Here is a 21,380-nt window from a genome sequence, read left to right on the forward strand (position 1 = left end):
TTGCTCGTGGTCTGGGAAAAGTCTCAACCTTGTTCATACTCTGGGTAAAGTTGAGACCTTGTTCATAGTCTGGGTAAAGTTGAGACCTTAGTCGTGGTCTGAGTAATATCGAGACCTTGCTCGTGGTCTGGGTAAAGTCCAGACCTTGCTTGTGGTCTGGGTAAAGTCTCAACCTTGCTCACAGTCTGGGTAAAGTCTAGACCTTGCTCACGATCTAGGTAAAGTCTAGACCTTGCTCACAGTCTGAGTAAAGCACTGACCTTGCTCATGGTCAGGGAAAGTCTCAATCTTGTTCATAGTCGGGATAAAGTCTACACCTTTCTCGCGATCTGGGTAAAGCCTAGACCTTGCTCAAGGTGTGGGTAAAGCATAGATCTTGTTCATAGTCTGGGTAAAGTCTAGATCTTGCTTTTGGTCTGGGTGAAGTGCTGACCTTGCTCACAGTCTGGGTAAAACGCTGACCTTGCTCACAGTCGGGGTTAAATATAAAGCTTGCTTGTGGTCTTGGTAATATCTAGACCTTGCTCGTGGTCTGGGCAAAATCAAGACCTTGGTCGCAGTCTGGGTAAAGCCCTGACCTTACTTGCGGTCTGGGAAAGTCCTGACCTTGCTCGTAGTCTGGGTAAAGTCCTGCCTTTGCTCACGGTCTGGGTAAAATCTAGACCTTGTACGTGGTCTGGGTTAAACATAGACCTTGTTCGTGGTCTGGGTTAAGCCTTGACCTTGCTCGTGGTCTGGGTAATGCCTCGACCTTGTTCGTAGTCTGGTTAACGTTGAGACCTTACTCAAAGTCTGGGTAATATCTAGACCTTGCTTGTAGTCTGGGTAAAGTCTCAACCTTGTTCATAGTCTGGGTAATGTCTCAACCTTGTTAGTAGTCTGGGTAAAGTTGAGACCTTACTCGTGGTCTGAGTAATACTGAGACCTTGCTCGTGGTCTGGGTAAAGTCCAGACCTTGCTTGTGGTTTGGATAAAGTCTCAACCTTGCTCACAGTCTGGGTAAAGTCTAGACCTTGCTCATGATCTAGGTAAAGTCTAGACCTTGCTCACAGTCTGGGTAAAGCGCTGACCTTGCTCATGGTCAGGGAAAGTCTCAATCTTGTTCATAGTCTGGGTAAAGTCTAGACCTTGCTCGCGATCTGGGTAAAGCCTAGACCTTGCTCAAGGTGTGGGTAAAGCATAGATCTTGTTCATAGTCTCTGTAAAGTCTAGATCTTGCTTTTGGTCTAGGTAAAATCTAGACCTTCCTCGTGGTCTGGGTGAAGTCCTGACCTTGCTCACAGTCTGGGTAAATTCCTTACCATGCTCACAGTCTGGGTAAAGTGCTGACCTTGCTCACGGTCTCGGTAAAGTCTTGACCTTGCTCACAATCTGGGTCAAGCCTTGACCTTGCTCATGGTCTGGGTAAAATCTAGACCTTGCTCACAGTCTGGGTAAAGTCTCAACCTTGCTTGCAGTCTGGGTAAAGTCTCAACCTTGCTTGCAGTCTGGGTAAAGTCTAGACCTTGCTCACTATCTTGGTAGTCTAGACCTTGCTCATGGTCTGGGTAAAATCTAGACCTTGCTCGTGGTCTGGCTAAAGTCTCAACCTTGCTTGCAGTCTGGGTAAAGTCTAGACCTTGCTCATGATCTTGGTAAAGTCTAGACCTTGGTCATGGTCTGGGTAAAATCTAGACCTTGCTCACAGTCTGGATAAAGTCTCAACCTTGCTCGTGGTCTGGGTAAAATCTAAACCTTGCTCATGGTCTGGGTAAAATCTAGACCTTGTTCATGGTCTAGGTAAAATCTAGACCTTGCTCGCAGTCTGGGTAAAGTCTCAACCTTGCTTGCAGTCTGGGTAAAGTCAAGACCTTGCTCATGGTCTGGGTAAAATCTAGACCTTGCTCACAGTCTGGGTAAAGTCCTGACCTTCTCGCAGTCTGGGTAATATCTAGACCTTGCTGGTGGTCTGGGTAAAGTCTCAACCTTGCTGGTGGTCTGGGTAAAGTCTCAACCTTGCTCACAGTCTGGGTTAAATATAAACCTTGCTCATGGTCTGGGTAAAATGTAGACCTTGCTGGTGGTCTAGGTTAAACACAGACCTTGCTCGTGGTCTGGGTAAACTGACCTTGCTCATGAGCTGGGTAAAGTCTCGACCTTGCTCATGATATGGGTAATGTTTAGAACTTCCGCATCATCTGGGTAAAGTCCTGACCTTGCTCGCAGTCTGGGTAATATCTAGACCTTGCTCGTGGTCTGGGTTAAGTCTCAACCTTGCTCGCAGTCTGGGTTAAGTCTCAACCTTGCTCGCAGTCTGGGTTAAATATAAACCTTGCTCACAGTCTGGGTAAAGTCTAGACCTTGTGCACAGTCTGGGTAAAGCGCTGACCTTGCTCGTGGTCTGGGAAAAGTCTCAACCTTGTTCATAGTCTGGGTAATGTCTCAACCTTGTTAGTAGTCTGGGTAAAGTTGAGACCTTACTCGTGGTCTGAGTAATATTGAGACCTTGCTTGTGGTCTGGGTAAAGTCCAGACCTTGCTTGTGGTTTGGATAAAGTCTCAACCTTGCTCACAGTCTGGGTAAAGTCTAGACCTTTCTTCATAATCTAGGTAAAGTCTAGACCTTGCTCACAGTCTGGGTAAAGCGCTGACCTTGCTCATGGTCAGGGAAAGTCTCAATCTTGTTCATAGTCTGGGTAAAGTCTAGACCTTGCTCACGATCTGGGTAAAGCCTAGACCTTGCTCAAGGTGTGGGTAAAGCATAGATCTTGTTCATAGTCTGGGTAAAGTCTAGATCTTGCTTTTGGTCTAGGTAAAATCTAGACCTTCCTCGTGGTCTGGGTGAAGTCCTGACGTTGCTCACAGTCTGGGTAAATTCCTTACCATGCTCACAGTCTGGGTAAAGTGCTGACCTTGCTCATGGTCTGGGTAAAATCTAGACCTTGTTCACAGTCTGGGAAAAGCACTGACCTTGCTCGTGGTCTGGGAAAAGTCTCAACCTTGTTCATACTCTGGGTAAAGTTGAGACCTTACTCGTGGTCTGGGAAATATGTAGACCTTACTCATGGTCTGGGTAAAGTCTCAACCTTGTTCGTAGTCTGGGTAAAGTCTAGACATTGCTCGAGGTCTGGGTTAAGTCTAGACCTTGCTCATGGTCTGGGCAAAATCTAGACCTTGTTCATGGTCTGGGTTAAACATAGACCTTGTTCATGGTCTGGGTTAAGCCTTGACCTTGCTCGTGGTCTGGGTAAAGCCTTGACCTTGCTCGTGGTCTGGGTAAAGGCTCAACCTTGTTCATAGTCTGGGTAAAGTTGAGACCTTACTCGTGGTCTGGGTAATATCTAGATCTTGCTCGTGGTCTGGGTAACGTCTAGACCTTGCTCGCGGCCTGGGTAAAGTCTAGACCTTGCTCGAGGCCTGGGTAAAGTCTAGACCTTGCTCACAGTCTGGGTAAAGCGGTGACCTTGCTCATAGTCTGGGTAAAGTCTAGACCTCACGCGCAGCCTGGGTAATATCTAGACCTTGCTCATGGTCTGGGTAGAATCTAGGCCTTGCTCATGGTCTGGGTAAGATCTAGGCCTTGCTCATGGTCTGGGTAAAACCTAGACCTTGCTCATGGTCTGGGTAAAATCTAGACCTTGCTCACGAACTGGGTAAAGTCTGGACCTTGCTCACGATCTGGGCAAAGTCTGAACCTTGCTTGCGATCTGGACAAAGTCTGGACCTTGCTCGCGATCTGGGCAAAGTCTGGACATTGCTCATGATCTGCGTAAAGTCTCAACCTTGCTCGTGGTCTTGGTAAAGTCTCAACCTTTGTGGCAGTCTGGGTAAAGTCTCGAACTTGCTCGCAGTCTGGTTTAAATATAAACCTTGCTCATGGTCTGGGTAAAGTCTAGACCTTGCTCAGGGTCTGGGTAAAGTCTAGACAGTGCTTGCAATGTTGGTAAAGCCTGAACCTGGCTCATGTTATGGGTCTTGACTGTCCTCGCGGCCTGGGTTAATTCTTGATCATGCTTATGCTCTGGGTAAAATCTAGACCTTGCTCACAGAGACGGCATCCATCCCACTTTGGATGGAGCAGCTCTCATTTCTAGAAATCTGGCCAATTTTCTTAAATCCTCCAAACCGTGACTATCCAGGGTTGGGACCAGGAAGCAGAGTTGTAGTCTTACACACCTCTCTGCAGCTTCTCTCCCCCTGCCATCCCCTCATTACCCCATCCCCGTAGAGACGGTGCCTGCTCCCAGACTACCAATAACCAGCAAAAATCTATTTAAGCATAAAAATTCAAAAAGAAAAAATAATATAGCACCTTCAACTGCACCACAGACTAAAACAGTTAAATGTGGTCTATTAAACATTAGGTCTCTCTCTTCTAAGTCCCTGTTGGTAAATGATATAATAATTGATCAACATATTGATTTATTCTGCCTTACAGAAACCTGGTTACAGCAGGATGAATATGTTAGTTTAAATGAGTCAACACCCCCGAGTCACACTAACTGTCAGAATGCTCGTAGCACGGGCCGAGGCGGAGGATTAGCAGCTGTTAAGGATTTTATATATATATATATATATATATATATATGTTATCACTGTTAAACATTTGTACCTTTTGTCTTCTTTCTGATGAGAACGGTGTTGTGCTGTTTGCACTTAACCCCGAGAATGTACGTGTTATTCAACCTTGTTTAGCATGCTGGGGTCAGGCTGAACTGGGAGTAAAAGAACTGAAGGTTGTTTTGACTGTTATGATGTGATGCTTAGTGTGAAGACCAGGACACTCCAGGCAGATGCAGAACAGCTGATAACTGCAACAGATGAACGAGATGTGCTGACCTTCGACGAGTAAAAGAAAGAAACTGTTTTTGCTTACAGCTGCACTTATTGACGTGTGTGTTTATGTTACGGGAAGAAACTTGTCTTGCGTCATTCCCCCACCCTTAGGACAAGTTTTTGTTCATGTGATGAGGGATTCACTAATAAAAAGAGCGAAGCGCAGGCCAGACTTTAGTGTAGCTTTGGTGTATAGCCTGACTGCACTCCGCGCGTAAAATTTGACTTTCTGTCTCACTGGTGGTTCTTGACTCTGTTTGTCTTATCAAAGGTTTTAAGAATGTTTGGAGGAGAAAATACCCAACATTGACTGGGGGCTCGTCCGGGATCTCAACACTACCGGAGGTGTCCAGCGGAGGTCGTCAAGTCCAGACGTAAATCCTTGGCCAAGGTCCGATCGATTGATCGTGTCTGCAATTGTCGACCACCGTTGGCATCGTCTGGTTGACGAGATTTTCCCGAAGAAGACAGACAGGAGGTTGAGTCAGTGAGTAGAATTTCTTTGTAAACAGTACTGAGTGAGTGGTGATCAGATCACATAAACAGTTAAATTCCGCAAGCGATGATACAGAATCGTCTGTTAATGCAAAGCAGTTAAACTCTGTAAGGAGGGTGCGGACTCCTCTGTTTATATACGCGTACCGGTAGGGGATAAAAGTGATCACATAAAACAGTTAAACTCCGTAAGCGATGGCGTGGAATCGTCTGTTAATGCAAAGCAGTTAAACTCCGCGAGGAGGGCGGACTCCTCTACGGTTGCGAGGGACGCCCGTAGTTAAATTCCGGAAGGAGGATACGGACTCCTCTGTTTTAATACGTAAAGGAAATCCCGGGTAGAAATACGTGCACTGTAAAAAAGCAGTTAAATTTGGCAGGGACGGCGGAGTCCCCTAATGCAGGACATTAGTTAAATTTCACGGGAGGGCGAGCTCCCCTGGCATAAGAATACGCGTACGATTATTAAAAGTGTTTCTATGTGTAAATAGTGTTTTGTGTAAGTGTAAATAACTGTGTGAAAGTGTAATACTTTGGACAACGTTAGTGACAACCGTGTGTGTGGAAGCAGCAGGCAAGTGATTCCGCTTCCTACGGGGAGGTGAAAGGAATCAACCACACGACGGCAAATTAATTGTCACGTCCAAAGAAAGTGTGAAAACTTCAGATTTAGAACACCCTAGGTGTGCCCCCGTCTGAAGTCCAAATTATAACAAGGGATAATAAAACTGGGGGGTAAGACGTCTAAAAATAAGGAAAATTTATCAACTGACGACTGGAAATTTATGGAAGCAAAAAATCCAAAAACAACAAAAAATTGGAGACCTGGATAAATAAACATGACTTTGACGGACGACTGAACCTGATCAGTATACAGAAGCTGAAGAAGGAGTTAGAACGGGAACATAAAGGTGATGAGAAAAAGATGCAGAAAGTAGGGGCAGATTTAGTGGCATTTTGGGAGGAAGAAGCAGAGAACAGACGGAAAGGGAGCAGAGAAGCGACGATTAGAGAAAGCAAGGAAAAAGAAAGCTGTAGGTAAGGCAGAAGAAGATGTGATAATTCAGCACAGAGAACCAGAACAGCCTCAACAATCACCGCCGGCTGGATCGTCTGTGACAACAACACCTTTATCTCCTCTACCAGAGGATGACGATGTACCGCCACCACAGTATGATTTGGCAGTAAAACCTAAGGTAAAAAGTGAAAAACCAGAAAAACCAGAAAAACCACAAACACGCAGTCAAGCGAAAGTGCCCACAGCCCCTCCCATGGTGGAACACAGTGACCAGGGAGGTGCCTATCCTATGATAGAAGTACCAAATCCTCGTGCAGGAACAGCAGGACATCGATCAACCATGCTCGTTTATCGAACATGGAATGCTGATGATATCAAAGCAGCAGTCGACATGATACCATCGCCACATGTCGACATTGAGGGATTTATGCAGGATATAGAAAACATTAGAAGTTCTTACCACCTTAGTGGACCTGAAGTCCAACAGGTGTGGATGAAAGCATGTGGCCCTAAATGGAGTCAGATACGCGGAGACTGGAATCCTGCAGACCAGGATGGCGTACCACTGACACATGATGATCCAGTCTTGAAAACAAGAGTGGAAGCTATGATTACACGTGCGAAAGGAGTGTTAGGACCAAAGATAAATTATACTGAAATTACCAGGACAACACAGAAAGAAGGAGAACCATGGATAGAGTTTAGATGCAGATTTGAGAGTGTATTTAGAGTCCATAGTGGCATATTGCCAGGAACACCAGTGTATGAAAACAAATTGAAAAATGTTTCACCTGTGAAGCTGATAATGACCGATTTGATTCATGATGGCAACTCAACAGCCGTCATAACAGTAACAGGTGCCACTGAAGACGTTTTAAAATTGAGATTCACAGGTATGCCATTACATGTGTCACTTTGTAAACCATATTTGACAGAATGGCAAGAATTGGGACTGACAGTCATGCTGCTGTAGTAAAAAGAGCACCATGTGTTCCAGATCCACACACCTTGTTAAATTCGCTGAGACCAAATTCTAATAGTTTCTCAGTAATTGACATAAGTAATGCATTTTTCTCTGTGCCAGTACATCCAGACAGTCAATTCTGGTTTGCTTTACCTTTAAAGGACAACGATATACATTCACCAGATTACCGCAGGGTTACGCAGAGAGTCCAACTATTTATCCTCAAGTCATGTCAGCATGTTTAGCCAATTTCGTTCCACCGGCAGATAGCCAACTATTAGTGTATGTTGATGACATTTTGATTGCCTCTGACACACGAGAAAACTGCATAACTGACAGTAGCATTATTATGTTTCTTATTTGACAATGGCCACAAAGTGAGTAAAAACAAAGTTCAGTTGTGTAGGGGTAAAGTAAAATATTTAGGACATGAATTATCAGCCACTGGGCGCACGATCCTGTCTGACAGGAAGGAAGCAATTTTGCACGCTCCAAAACCACAAACCAAAAAGCAGATGATGTCATTTCTTGGATTGACAAATTACTGCAGGGCATGGATTCCCTGCTATGCAGAGTTGACTAGTCCACTTTCTGATTTGATGTACAAAGATGATATTTCAATGTCAACCGTGTTGGAATGGAACAGAGATGCTGAGGAAGCTTTTGTAAAAGTAAAACAAACATTAGTGTCATCCACAGTTTTGGCACTACCAGATTATAGTAAACCATTTACTCAAACAGTGGATTGTAAGAATAAGTTCATGACTAGTGTTTTGGTTCAAGTGTATGGCTCAAAATTAAGGCCAGTTGCCTACTACTCATCTAAATTGGATGCAGTAGCAAGTGCTTTACCACCATGCGTACAGGCTGTTGTTGCAGCCTCTATGGCTGTTCAAAGTAGCAGTAATGTTGTTCTGTTCCATCAGCTGACACTGAAAGTTCCACATGCAGTTTCTGCACTTCTGTTGCAGACAAACATGAGCCTTTTGTCCCCAGCAAGACATCTTTCGTGCATGTCCTTGCTATTATCACAGCCACACCTTACGGTAGAGCGATGTACAACATTGAATCCATCCACATTGATACCTTTACCTGAGGATGGTGAGCCGCACAATTGTCTTGATGTAGCTACGGTCTGTACGAAAGCACGCCCAGACCTCCGGGACACACCCATCCCAAACAGTACAATCGTGTATGTGGATGGTTCTTCCACTAAAAACGCTTATGGACAAACACAATCTGGATATGCTGTTGTCACAAATTCAGAAGTATTGGATTCTGCTTCATTGCCATCGTCATTTTCAGCACAAGCAGCTGAATTAGTTGCTTTAACTGCAGCTTGCTATCTGTTTAAAGGTACGGCTGTAACAATTTATACAGACAGCCAGTACACTTTCAGTACGCTGTGAAATTGCCTAACCAAATTGCTATATGCAAATGTGCGGCTCACACCAAAGGCTCTGACAGTGTTTCAAAAGGAAATGACGTTGCTGACAAAACCGCAAAGGCGGCAACAGCTCTTTCTATTTTTCTCCTATATGACACCCCTCCGGATATGACCACAAAAGAAACCCATATTGCCAAAAAATATGTTTAAATGGGCAGCTATTATGAGCCATGGCGTGACGCATGTCTCATCAGGGGGTATGATATCGCAATTGCAATCTATTTTTTGTCTTTATGGGTTCGATGCATATGCAAAACAGCATTGTAGAGCATGCATGACATGTGCAAAACACAACTCACAAGGCAATTTGAGACCCCAAAGAGGCAAATTTCCAACACCACAATATCCCTTTCAAGTGATTCATATGGATTATATACAGCTGAGTAAACATGAAGGGAAGGAATTTTGTTTAGTCATAATTGATGCCTTCTCAAAATGGGTAGAATTGTTCCCTACAAAACATGCAGATGCACTTACAGTGGCTAAGGCATTATGCAAAGACATCATTCCACGATTTGGAATACCAGAAACAGTCTATTCAGATAATGGAGCGCATTTGTTAATACAATAGTGCAATACGTAGGAGAAGCGCTACAGGTCAATCTCAAAAATCATTGTGCTTATCATCCACAAAGTGCCGGATTAGTGGAAAGGACAAAGGGCACAATAAAAATAAGATTAAGGAAATGTATAGAAGAGACAAAACAAACCTGGATTGAATGTTGGACCTAGTAACATTGTATATGAGAATAACACCAACACCATCAGGGTTAACACCATTTGAGATACTTTATGGACGACCATATCGTCTACCAATTTTGACATGGATACTAAAACAGCAGATGAGGAACAAACATTAGCAAATTTTATGAAAAAGACATTAACACAGAAAGAGATAACTTAAACACATTTACTGCCGAATAATTTTGATCTTCCACAGGACGGCCTTCCAGTAGTCTAGCCAGGAGACTGGGTGTTCATCAGAGTCCAGTCCTCGTTGGGAAGGTCTATACCAAGTGCTGTTAACAACACCAACTGCAGTAAAGATAGCGGAGAAATCAACGTGGATACATCACTGTAAGATACAGGGTGTGTTGGCTGCCTCCACAGTGTAAGGGGAAGTCTGGCTACAAAGGGAGTCTATTTAATTAGCAATAGATTGTCTCAACGCTAGTGAAGCAGGGAGATCCTTGCACTATTAGGTGAGGTGGTTAACAACACTGTATCCTAGCAATCATGACTGAACTACAGCAGACCCCGGAGCGGCGTGCTCAGCGCCGCCGCTGCCGGACTGTTGGTAGGGCAGCCGGTTGTGTTGTGATCTTAGTGTGTTTCGTGCTCCTCGGATTCCTGGCCTGGTGGTTGACCCAAGAATTGCAGCTCACTGTGGACCAAGCCAGAGAACAACGGAAGCAACGTCAGAAGAGGTTTATTCATAATGTGAATGAGACAGATGGACACCCTCATATATACCATACTAATATGTGGTACAGACATGTTCATTTATTGGCTATGGAATTACGTTACTAATTGTTATGTTTGTTCGCAAATACCTATATCCTCAACACACCCAGCTCTGACGGCTAAACCGTACCCTGCTAGGGTGACAGAATGTCTTATCATACGGATGCATAATCAAACTGTATTTCGGGGGCAACAGTTCTCAGCAAATCTGATAAGATGTAACACCACTTGCCTCAGTGCAACCACTTATATGATAGGGATTTCAACAGAGGACGTACAAGCGTGCCCAAGTGCTGCTCCATTGACTAGACTGAAGGGAAACGCAAAAATATCATCACGTTAAATTGTCATCACAACGGCCATTCCTGATTTGCTTTTACGGGACAGGGAATAAAACTGTAGGTAAAATTAGGAAACGTCTGTGTACCCAAACGTATGTTTTATCAAATAATTTAAGCCTAACCAAAACATAATATATTATCTTCATCACATTGGATGGGGATGTAATTATACAGGCTCCTGTCCATGGGGAACGGATGAATCATGTGCTTATGTTAGTAAGTTTTTGCTATCACCTGTAAATGGTACTCCGGTGTATGATGACATCTATTGGCTTTATGGTTCCAGACTGTACATGAGTCTCCCACCAAATTGGGGTGGTGTGTGTGCACCTACCCAGGTGACTGACCATACATATGTGGTAGGACCTCCACAGAGAAGAATGGCAGCACCAGACGGAGGAGATTGATATACCCAGTTGTGTTACCACACGATCACATGTGGGGCTCGGATGTACTAAAGGACCAAAAAATTGTGGTCTGTAGGAGATAAAATAGCACATTCATTGTTCCCCTGGATAGGAGTGGGAAAAAAAAAAATTCATTAATGATTGAAACTCTGAATTATCAATTGGGTCTGTTCATGAATGTAACTAAAAAAATAGTAGCAGCTCAAAACACTGAAATAGATGCTTTACGTACCATGGTGATGCAAAATCGCATGGTTTTAGACTTGCTTACTGGTTCACAGGGAGGAGTTTGTGTTCTGCTGAACACAACATGCTGTACTTTCATCCCAGACTCCATTCATTCAGTGGATGTGCAGGACGCATTGGAAGAGCTGAATAAACTTCGTGATGCAATGCATAAAGACACCCTAGCCGTGAACCGGTGGAATCCCTGGTCCTGGTTGACTTCAGGACCATGTTGGCAGTTACTATTGAAAATGGTGACACCAGTTATTATAGTCCTAATTCTGATTGGACTTTGCATGTGTTGTGTGATCCCTTATATCAAAACAATGGTTGGCAAAATGGTGTCAAATACATTTGTACAGTGTAATCTGGCCTTCCAACAAACTATGCCAAAATATCAAGCATTGAAACAGTCAGACCTTAGTGGAGAAAACTGTAATGACTGTACTGAGAATTATGATGATATTGAAAAGCTCACAACTCCAGTTCAAGCTTGAACTGTTGACGTGATGAGTTAACACACTCTTAGCCTATGAAGCTTTAGCTGAAAAAGTAATAAGACAAGTGGTGTAGTCGAATAATACAGAAAAAACGGTTCATTTATACCAGTCGGTAGGAGTGATGTATGGTGGTGGTGTGGTGATAACAGAATCTTTGACAGACTGCCACGAAATGTGTCAGGTTATTGTGCATTAATATCATTATTGTTACCCATGACCCCTGAAGACGTTACGACATATGCAGCCTCTCTTATTCCTGAGGATTGGCAGAAAGGCATAGCCAGACATAGAGTAAAAAGAGATTGGAAAGGAGTAGGAAATCCAACATATATTGACGCAATAGGAGTCCCCAGAGGAGTGCCTGACGAGTATAAACTGGTTGATCAAATAGCAGCTGGATTCGAATCTTCCATCTGTTGGTGGTGTTCAATTAATAAAAACGTGGACAGAATAAACTAAGTTAATAAACTAACTAACTAAGCTGGGTGATGCCTACTATATGTTTAACAGGTGATAAACAGGTGGGAAATGTTAAGGATTATATATATATATATATGTTATCACTGTTAAACATTTGTACCTTTTGTCTTCTTTCTGATGAGAACGGTGTTGTGCTGTTTGCACTTAACCCCGAGAATGTACGTGTTATTCAACCTTGTTTTAGCATGCTGGGGTCAGGCTGAACTGGGAGTAAAAGAACTGAAGGTTGTTTTGACTGTTATGACGTGATGCTTAGTGTGAAGACCAGGACACTCCAGGCAGATGCAGAACAGCTGATAACTGCAACAGATGAACGAGATGTGCTGACCTTCGACGAGTAAAAGAAAGAAACTGTTTTTGCTTACAGCTGCACTTATTGACGTGTGTGTTTATGTTACGGGAAGAAACTTGTCTTGCGTCATTCCCCCACCCTTAGGACAAGTTTTTGTTCATGTGATGAGGGATTCACTAATAAAAAGAGCGAAGCGCAGGCCAGACTTTAGTGTAGCTTTGGTGTACAGCCTGACTGCACTCCGCGCGTAAAATTTGACTTTCTGTCTCACTGGTGGTTCTTGACTCTGTTTGTCTTATCAAAGGTTTTAAGAATGTTTGGAGGAGAAAATACCCAACAGCAGCAATCTTCCATTCCAGCTTATTAATTAATCAAAAACCCAGACAGAGCTTTAATTAATTTGAAAGCTTGACTCTTAGTCTTGTCCATCCAAATTGGAAGTCCCAAAAACCAGTTTTATTTGTTATTACCTATCGTCCACCTGGTCGCTACTGTGAGTTTCTCTGTGAATTTTCAGACCTTTTGTCTGACTTAGTGCTTAGCTCAGATAAGATAATTATAGTGGGCGATTTTAACATCCACACAGATGCTGAGAATGACAGCCTCAACACTGCATTTATTCTATTATTAGACTCTATTGGCTTTGCTCAAAATGTAAATGAGTCCACCCACCACTTTAATCATATCTTAGATCTTGTTCTGACTTATGGTATGGAAATAGAAGACTTAACAGTATTCCCTGAAAACTCCCTTCTGTCTGATCATTTCTTAATAACATTTACATTTACTCTGATGGACTACCCAGCAGTGGGGAATAAGTTTCATTACACTAGAAGTCTTTCAGAAAGCGCTGTAACTAGGTTTAAGGATATGATTCCTTCTTTATGTTCTCTAATGCCATATACCAACACAGTGCAGAGTAGCTACCTAAACTCTGTAAGTGAGATAGAGTATCTCGTTAATAGTTTTACATCCTCATTGAAGACAACTTTGGATGCTGTAGCTCCTCTGAAAAAGAGAGCTTTAAATCAGAAGTGCCTGACTCCGTGGTCTAACTCACAAACTCGCAGCTTAAAGCAGATAACCCGTAAGTTGGAGAGGAAATGGCGTCTCACTAATTTAGAAGATCTTCACTTAGCCTGGAAAAAGAGTCTGTTGCTCTATAAAAAAGCCCTCCGTAAAGCTAGGACATCTTTCTACTCATCACTAATTGAAGAAAATAAGAACAACCCCAGGTTTCTTTTCAGCACTGTAGCCAGGCTGACAAAGAGTCAGAGCTCTATTGAGCTGAGTATTCCATTAACTTTAACTAGTAATGACTTCATGACTTTCTTTGCTAACAAAATTTTAACTATTAGAGAAAAAATTACTCATAACCATCCCAAAGACGTTGTTGTGTGGGCCGCTGAAGAGGAGGTACTGCTGGCCCACCACCACCAGAGGGCGCCCTGTCTGGAGTGCGGGCTCCAGGCACCAGAGGGCGCTGCCGCCTTACAGGAGCAGCCGGGGTGACAGCTGTCACTTATCACCTACAACAGCTGTCACCAATCATCTGATCTGCAGTGGTATATCAGCAGGACGACATCTCCACCTCTTTGCCGAGATATCGCTCTACCTAGAAGGTAACGTACTCAGCTGACTGTGTTTTTGACAGTAACCCTTTATTACTTTTGTGTGTTGAATAGCAGACATTCTTCCAACGAGAGGTGGAGGTGGTTTTCTCTCCATACGGATTGCTGGGTGCGAACGCACCCACATTTAACTGTTTTTGTTCCTCGCCAGCAGTACCAGATCCGACACGCGGAGGCAGTGGCCACGTGGGAGTTCGGGACTTGGCGGCTCCAGTATTCCCGGGGTTCGGTGGCGGAGGAAATCGTGTGGTTCCAGTTCTGCTTTGGAGAGACGTCTCTTATCTTCGAGCCTGCCCACGTGACACATTCTTGTGAATTGACCTCTTTGTCTATTGTTGTGATCCGTTGTGTTTGTTGTGCCTATTCACAACAGTAAAGTGTTGTTATTTGACTTCCTCCATTGTCCGTTCATTTGCGCCCCCTGTTGTGGGTCCGTGTTCCTACACTTTCACAACAGGATATCTCGGCCAACGTCATGGACCCCGAGGGGCGTCAACCGGCTGTTGAACGTCCAATGGAAGAGCAGGACGCACAGGCATCTGCAGGAGGCATGATCAGTGAGTTGCAGCGAATCCTCACCGCTTTTACGGCTCGGTTGGATCTAATGACCGAGCAGAACGTCCTCCTTAACCGCAGGGTGGAGGCTCTCGCCGCGCAGGTGGAAGCGCGCCCTCAGGGCGCTGCTGCGGCTCCCCCTCCTGTCGATCCTGTGCGCAACAGTGATGTTCCACAGGTCGTTCAACGACTCCTCCCACCTTCCCCTGAAGCATACATAAGCCCTCCGGAGCCGTACGGGGGTTGTGTGGAGACGTGCGCGGACTTTCTTATGCAATGTTCGCTCGTCTTCGCACAACGTCCCGTCATGTACGCGACTGATGCTAGTAAGATAGCTTATGTGATTAATCTGCTTCGCGGTAAGGCACGCGCTTGGGCTACAGCGCTCTGGGAGCAAAATTCACGGCTCCTTCTGATGTATGATGGGTTTGTGAGGGGATTCAGAACAGTGTTCGATCAACCAAATAGAGGAGAAATCGCTTCAGCCGTGCTGCTGTCAATGAGACAGGGGCGCCGGAGCGCAGCTGCTTATGCAGTCGACTTCCGCATCGCGGCTGCGAGGTCCAGCTGGAATAGCACTGCCCTCCGTGCCGCCTTCGTAAACGGACTATCGTTGGTCCTGAAGGAGCACCTGGTGGCTAAGGACGAACCGCGGGATTTGGACGGGCTTATTGATCTCGTTATACGATTAGACAATCGGTTAGAGGAACGCCGTCGGGAGCGAGGCGAAGGACGTGACCGGATACGCGCCGCCCCTCTCCCTTCCGGGTTCGAAAAGGGGCCGCCCTCCCCACGCTCCACAGCCGCAGTGCTTTGTGGGGCAACAGCTCCCCCTGTTGACGTTGTTAGGGAAACGCACAGGGCCAAAATGGGGAGGCTGATCCGTGGAGAGTGTTTTCTCTGCAGCTCAACAGAGCACACACAGAGAGACTGCCCCAAACGGCCAAAACGTCAACACTCGCCCTTAGAGACTGGGCTAAGGGGGGGTCAAGACGTTCAAGTGAGACACACACAAATTGCCACACGACTCCCAGTCACAATCCTGAGCGGGGATTTAACCCTTCAAGCCCGAGCACTGGTGGACACGGGGTCAGAAGGGAATCTGCTAGACAGCAGATGGGCAAAGGAGGTAGGGCTCCCTCTGGTGGCGCTTCCTTCGCCATTGCAGGTGCGGGCACTAGATGGCACCCTCCGCCCTTTACTCACACACAAGACACAACCAGTAACTCTGGTGGTGTCTGGAAACCACCGGGAGGAGATTGAGTTTTTTGTAACTCCTTCTACCTCCCGCGTGATTTTGGGCATCCCATGGATGTTAAAGCACAATCCCCGGATCGATTGGCCATCTGGGGTGGTGGTTCAGTGGAGCGAAACCTGCCATCGGGGGTGTTTAGGATCCTCGGTTCCTCCCGGTTCCCAGGCTAAGGAGGAGGTCAAAGTTCCTCCCAATCTGACGGCAGTGCCGGTTGAGTACCACGATCTTGCTGACGTCTTCAGCAAGGATCTGGCACTCACCCTTCCCTCGCACCGTCCGTACGATTGTGCCATTGATTTGGTTCCAGGCGCTGAGTTCCCGTCCAGCAGGCTGTACAACCTCTCACGACCTGAGCGCGAATCAATGGAGACCTACATCCGGGACTCATTAGCTGCCGGGCTGATCCGGAACTCCACCTCCCCGATGGGGGCAGGTTTCTTTTTTGTGGGCAAGAAAGATGGCGGACTTCGTCCATGTATTGATTACAGGGGGCTGAATGAGATTACGGTTCGCAACCGATACCCGTTGCCATTATTAGATTCCGTGTTCACCCCCCTGCATGGAGCCAAGATCTTTACTAAGCTGGATCTTAGAAATGCGTATCACCTGGTTCGGATCCGGAAGGAAGACGAATGGAAGACGGCATTCAACACCCCATTAGGTCACTTTGAGTACCTGGTCATGCCGTTCGGCCTTACCAACGCCCCCGCGACGTTCCAAGCCTTGGTTAACGACGTCTTGCGGGACTTCCTGCACCGATTCGTCTTCGCATATCTGGACGATATTCTCATCTTTTCTCCGGATCCTGAGACCCATGTCCAGCATGTACGTCAGGTCCTGCAGCGGTTGTTAGAGAACCGGCTGTTTGTTAAGGGCGAGAAGTGTGAGTTTCACCGCACTTCTTTGTCCTTCCTGGGGTTTATCATCTCCCCCAACTCCGTCGCTCCTGATCCGGCCAAGGTTGCGGCGGTGAGAGACTGGCCCCAACCCACCAGCCGTAGGAAGCTGCAACAGTTCCTCGGCTTTGCGAATTTCTACAGGAGGTTCATTAAGGGCTACAGTCAGGTAGTTAGCCCCCTGACAGCCCTGACCTCTCCAAAAGTCCCCTTCACCTGGTCGGATCGGTGCGATGCCGCGTTCAAGGAGTTGAAACGGCGCTTCTCGTCTGCACCCGTTCTGGTGCAGCCCGATCCTAGTCGCCAGTTTGTGGTTGAAGTGGACGCCTCGGACTCAGGGATAGGAGCCGTGCTATCCCAGAGCGGAGAGACCAATAAGGTCCTTCACCCGTGTGCCTATTTCTCCCGCAGGTTGACCCCGGCCGAACGGAACTATGACGTCGGCAATCGAGAACTCCTTGCGGTGAAAGAGGCTCTTGAAGAGTGGAGACATCTGTTGGAGGGAACGTCCGTGCCGTTCACGATTTTCACTGACCACCGGAACCTGGAGTATATCAGGACCGCCAAGCGGCTGAACCCCAGGCAAGCCCGCTGGTCACTGTTCTTCGGCCGTTTTGACTTCCGGATCACCTATCACCCCGGGACCAAAAACCAGAGATCGGATGCCTTGTCCTGGGTGCATGAAGACGAACTCAAAACGGAGTCGTCGGATCCACCGGAACCAATCATCCCGGAGTCCGCTGTCGTGGCCACCCTCACCTGGGACATAGAGAAAACCGTCCGGGAGGCCCTGGCACGGAGTCCGGACCCCGGAACCGGGCCGAAGAACAAACTATACGTCCCACCAGAGGCCAGAGCTGCAGTCCTGGACTTCTGTCACGGCTCCAAGTTCTCCTGTCATCCGGGGGTGCGAAGAACTGTGGCAGTTGTCCGGCAGCGCTTCTGGTGGGCGTCCCTGGAGGCCGACGTCCGGGATTATATCCAGGCCTGCACCACCTGCGCCAGGGGCAAGGCTGACCACCGCAGGGCATCGGGACTGCTCCAGCCGCTGCCTGTACCTCATCGCCCCTGGTCCCACATCGGCCTGGATTTTGTCACGGGCCTCCCACCGTCCCAGGGCAACACTGCCATCCTCACGATAGTGGACCGATTCTCCAAGGCGGCCCACTTCGTGGCCCTCCCGAAGCTCCCGACTGCCCAGGAGACAGCAGACCTCCTGGTCCACCACGTCGTCCGGCTGCATGGGATTCCAACAGACATCGTCTCCGATCGCGGTCCCCAGTTCTCCTCGCAAGTCTGGAGGAGCTTCTGCCGGGAACTGGGGGCCACGGTGAGTCTCTCGTCCGGGTATCATCCCCAAACCAACGGGCAAACAGAACAGGTAAATCAGGAGGTGGAACAGGCCTTGCGCTGCGTGACGGCCGCGCACCCAGCGGCCTGGAGTACCCATTTGGCCTGGATCGAGTATGCCCATAACAGCCAGGTGTCTTCAGCCACCGGCCTCTCCCCTTTTGAGGTGTGTCTGGGGTATCAGCCCCCGTTGTTTCCGGTGGTTGAGGGAGAGGTCGTGTGCCCTCGGTCCAGGCCCACCTGCGGAAGTGCCGTCGGGTGTGGCGCGCCGCCCGTTCTGCTCTGCTAAAGGCCCGGACGAGGGCAAAAGCCCATGCAGACCGTCGGCGGACCCCGGCCCCTGTGTATCGGCCAGGGCAGGAGGTGTGGTTGTCCACGAAGGACATTCCCCTCAAAGTGGACTCCCCCAAACTACAGGACCGTTACATCGGCCCCTTCAAAATCCTTAAGGTCATCAATCCAGCCGCAGTGAGGCTTCAGCTTCCGGCCTCACTGCGGATCCATCCTGTTTTCCATGTGTCCCGAATAAAACCGCATCACACCTCACCCCTCTGTGCTCCGGGTCCGGCACCGCCTCCTGCCCGGATCATCGATGGCGAGCCGGCTTGGACTGTGCGCCGGCTCTTGGATGTCCGTAGGATGGGCCGGGGCTTCCAGTATTTGGTGGACTGGGAGGGGTACGGACCCGAAGAACACTCCTGGGTGAAGAGGAGCTTCATACTGGACCCGGCCCTCCTGGCCGATTTCTACCGCCGCCACCCGGACAAGCCTGGTCGGGCGCCAGGAGGCGCCCGTTGAGGGGGGGTCCTGTTGTGTGGGCCGCTGAAGAGGAGGTACTGCTGGCCCACCACCACCAGAGGGCGCCCTGTCTGGAGTGCGGGCTCCAGGCACCAGAGGGCGCTGCCGCCTTACAGGAGCAGCCGGGGTGACAGCTGTCACTTATCACCTACAACAGCTGTCACCAATCATCTGATCTGCAGTGGTATATCAGCAGGACGACATCTCCACCTCTTTGCCGAGATATCGCTCTACCTAGAAGGTAACGTACTCAGCTGACTGTGTTTTTGACAGTAACCCTTTATTACTTTTGTGTGTTGAATAGCAGACATTCTTCCAACGAGAGGTGGAGGTGGTTTTCTCTCCATACGGATTGCTGGGTGCGAACGCACCCACATTTAACTGTTTTTGTTCCTCGCCAGCAGTACCAGATCCGACACGCGGAGGCAGTGGCCACCTGGGAGTTCGGGACTTGGCGGCTCCAGTATTCCTGGGGTTCGGTGGCGGAGGAAATCGTGTGGTTCCGGTTCTGCTTTGGACAGACGTCTCTTATCTTCGAGCCTGCCCACGTGACACATTCTTGTGAATTGACCTCTTTGTCTATTGTTGTGATCCGTTGTGTTTGTTGTGCCTATTCACAACAGTAAAGTGTTGTTATTTGACTTCCTCCATTGTCCGTTCATTTGCGCCCCCTGTTGTGGGTCCGTGTTCCTACACTTTCACAACAGACGTATCGTTATCTTTGGCTGCTTTCAGTGATGCCGGTATTTGGTTAGACTCTTTCTCTCCGATTGTTCTGTCTGAGTTATTTTCATTAGTTACTTCATCCAAACCATCAACATGTCTATTAGACCCCATTCCTACCAGGCTGCTAAAGGAAGCCCTACCATTATTTAATGCTTCGATCTTAAATATGATCAATCTATCTTTGTTAGTTGGCTATGTACCACAGGCTTTTAAGGTGGCAGTAATTAAACCATTACTTAAAAAGCCATCACTTGACCCAGCTATCTTAGCTAATTATAGGCCAATCTCCAACCTTCCTTTTCTCTCAAAAATTCTTGAGAGGGTAGTTGTAAAACAGCTAACTGATCATCTGCAGAGGAATGGTCTATTTGAAGAGTTTCAGTCAGGTTTTAGAATTCATCATAGTACAGAAACAGCATTAGTGAAGGTTACAAATGATCTTCTTATGGCCTCGGACAGTGGACTCATCTCTGTGCTTGTTCTGTTAGACCTCAGTGCTGCTTTTGATACTGTTGACCATAAAATTTTATTACAGAGATTAGAGCATGCCATAGGTATTAAAGGCACTGCGCTGCGGTGGTTTGAATCATATTTGTCTAATAGATTCCAATTTGTTCATGTAAATGGGGAATCTTCTTCACAGACTAAAGTTAATTATGGAGTTCCACAAGGTTCTGTGCTAGGACCAATTTTATTCACTTTATACATGCTTCCCTTAGGCAGTATTATTAGACGGTATTGCTTAAATTTTCATTGTTACGCAGATGATACCCAGCTTTATCTATCCATGAAGCCAGTGGACACACACCAATTAGCTAAACTGCAGGATTGTCTTACAGACATAAAGACATGGATGACCTCTAATTTCCTGCTTTTAAACTCAGATAAAACTGAAGTTATTGTACTTGGCCCCACAAATCTTAGAAACATGGTGTCTAACCAGATCCTTACTCTGGATGGCATTACCCTGACCTCTAGTAATACTGTGAGAAATCTTGGAGTCATTTTTGATCAGGATATGTCATTCAAAGCGCATATTAACAAATATGTAGGACTGCTTTTTTGCATTTACGCAATATCTCTAAAATTAGAAAGGTCTTGTCTCAGAGTGATGCTGAAAAATTAATTCATGCATTTATTTCCTCTAGGCTGGACTACTGTAATTCATTATTATCAGGTTGTCCTAAAAGTTCCCTAAAAAGCCTTCAGTTAATTCAAAATGCTGCAGCTAGAGTACTGACGGGGACTAGAAGGAGAGAGCATATCTCACCCATATTGGCCTCTCTTCATTGGCTTCCTGTTAATTCTAGAATAGAATTTAAAATTCTTCTTCTTACTTATAAGGTTTTGAATAATCAGGTCCCATCTTATCTTAGGAACCTCGTAGTACCATATCACCCCAATAGAGCGCTTCGCTCTCAGACTGCAGGCTTACTTGTAGTTCCTAGGGTTTGTAAGAGTAGAATGGGAGGCAGAGCCTTCAGCTTTCAGGCTCCTCTCCTGTGGAACCAGCTCCCAATTCAGATCAGGGAGACAGACACCCTCTCTACTTTTAAGATTAGGCTTAAAACTTTCCTTTTTGCTAAAGCTTATAGTTAGGGCTGGATCAGGTGACCCTGAACCATCCCTTAGTTATGCTGCTATAGACGTAGACTGCTGGGGGGTTCCCATGATGCACTGCTTCTTACTCTTTTTGCTCTGTATGCACCACTCTGCATCTAA

This window comes from Thalassophryne amazonica, chromosome 10 (genome assembly GCF_902500255.1).
Source record: "Thalassophryne amazonica chromosome 10, fThaAma1.1, whole genome shotgun sequence".
Lineage (NCBI taxonomy): Eukaryota > Metazoa > Chordata > Actinopteri > Batrachoidiformes > Batrachoididae > Thalassophryne > Thalassophryne amazonica.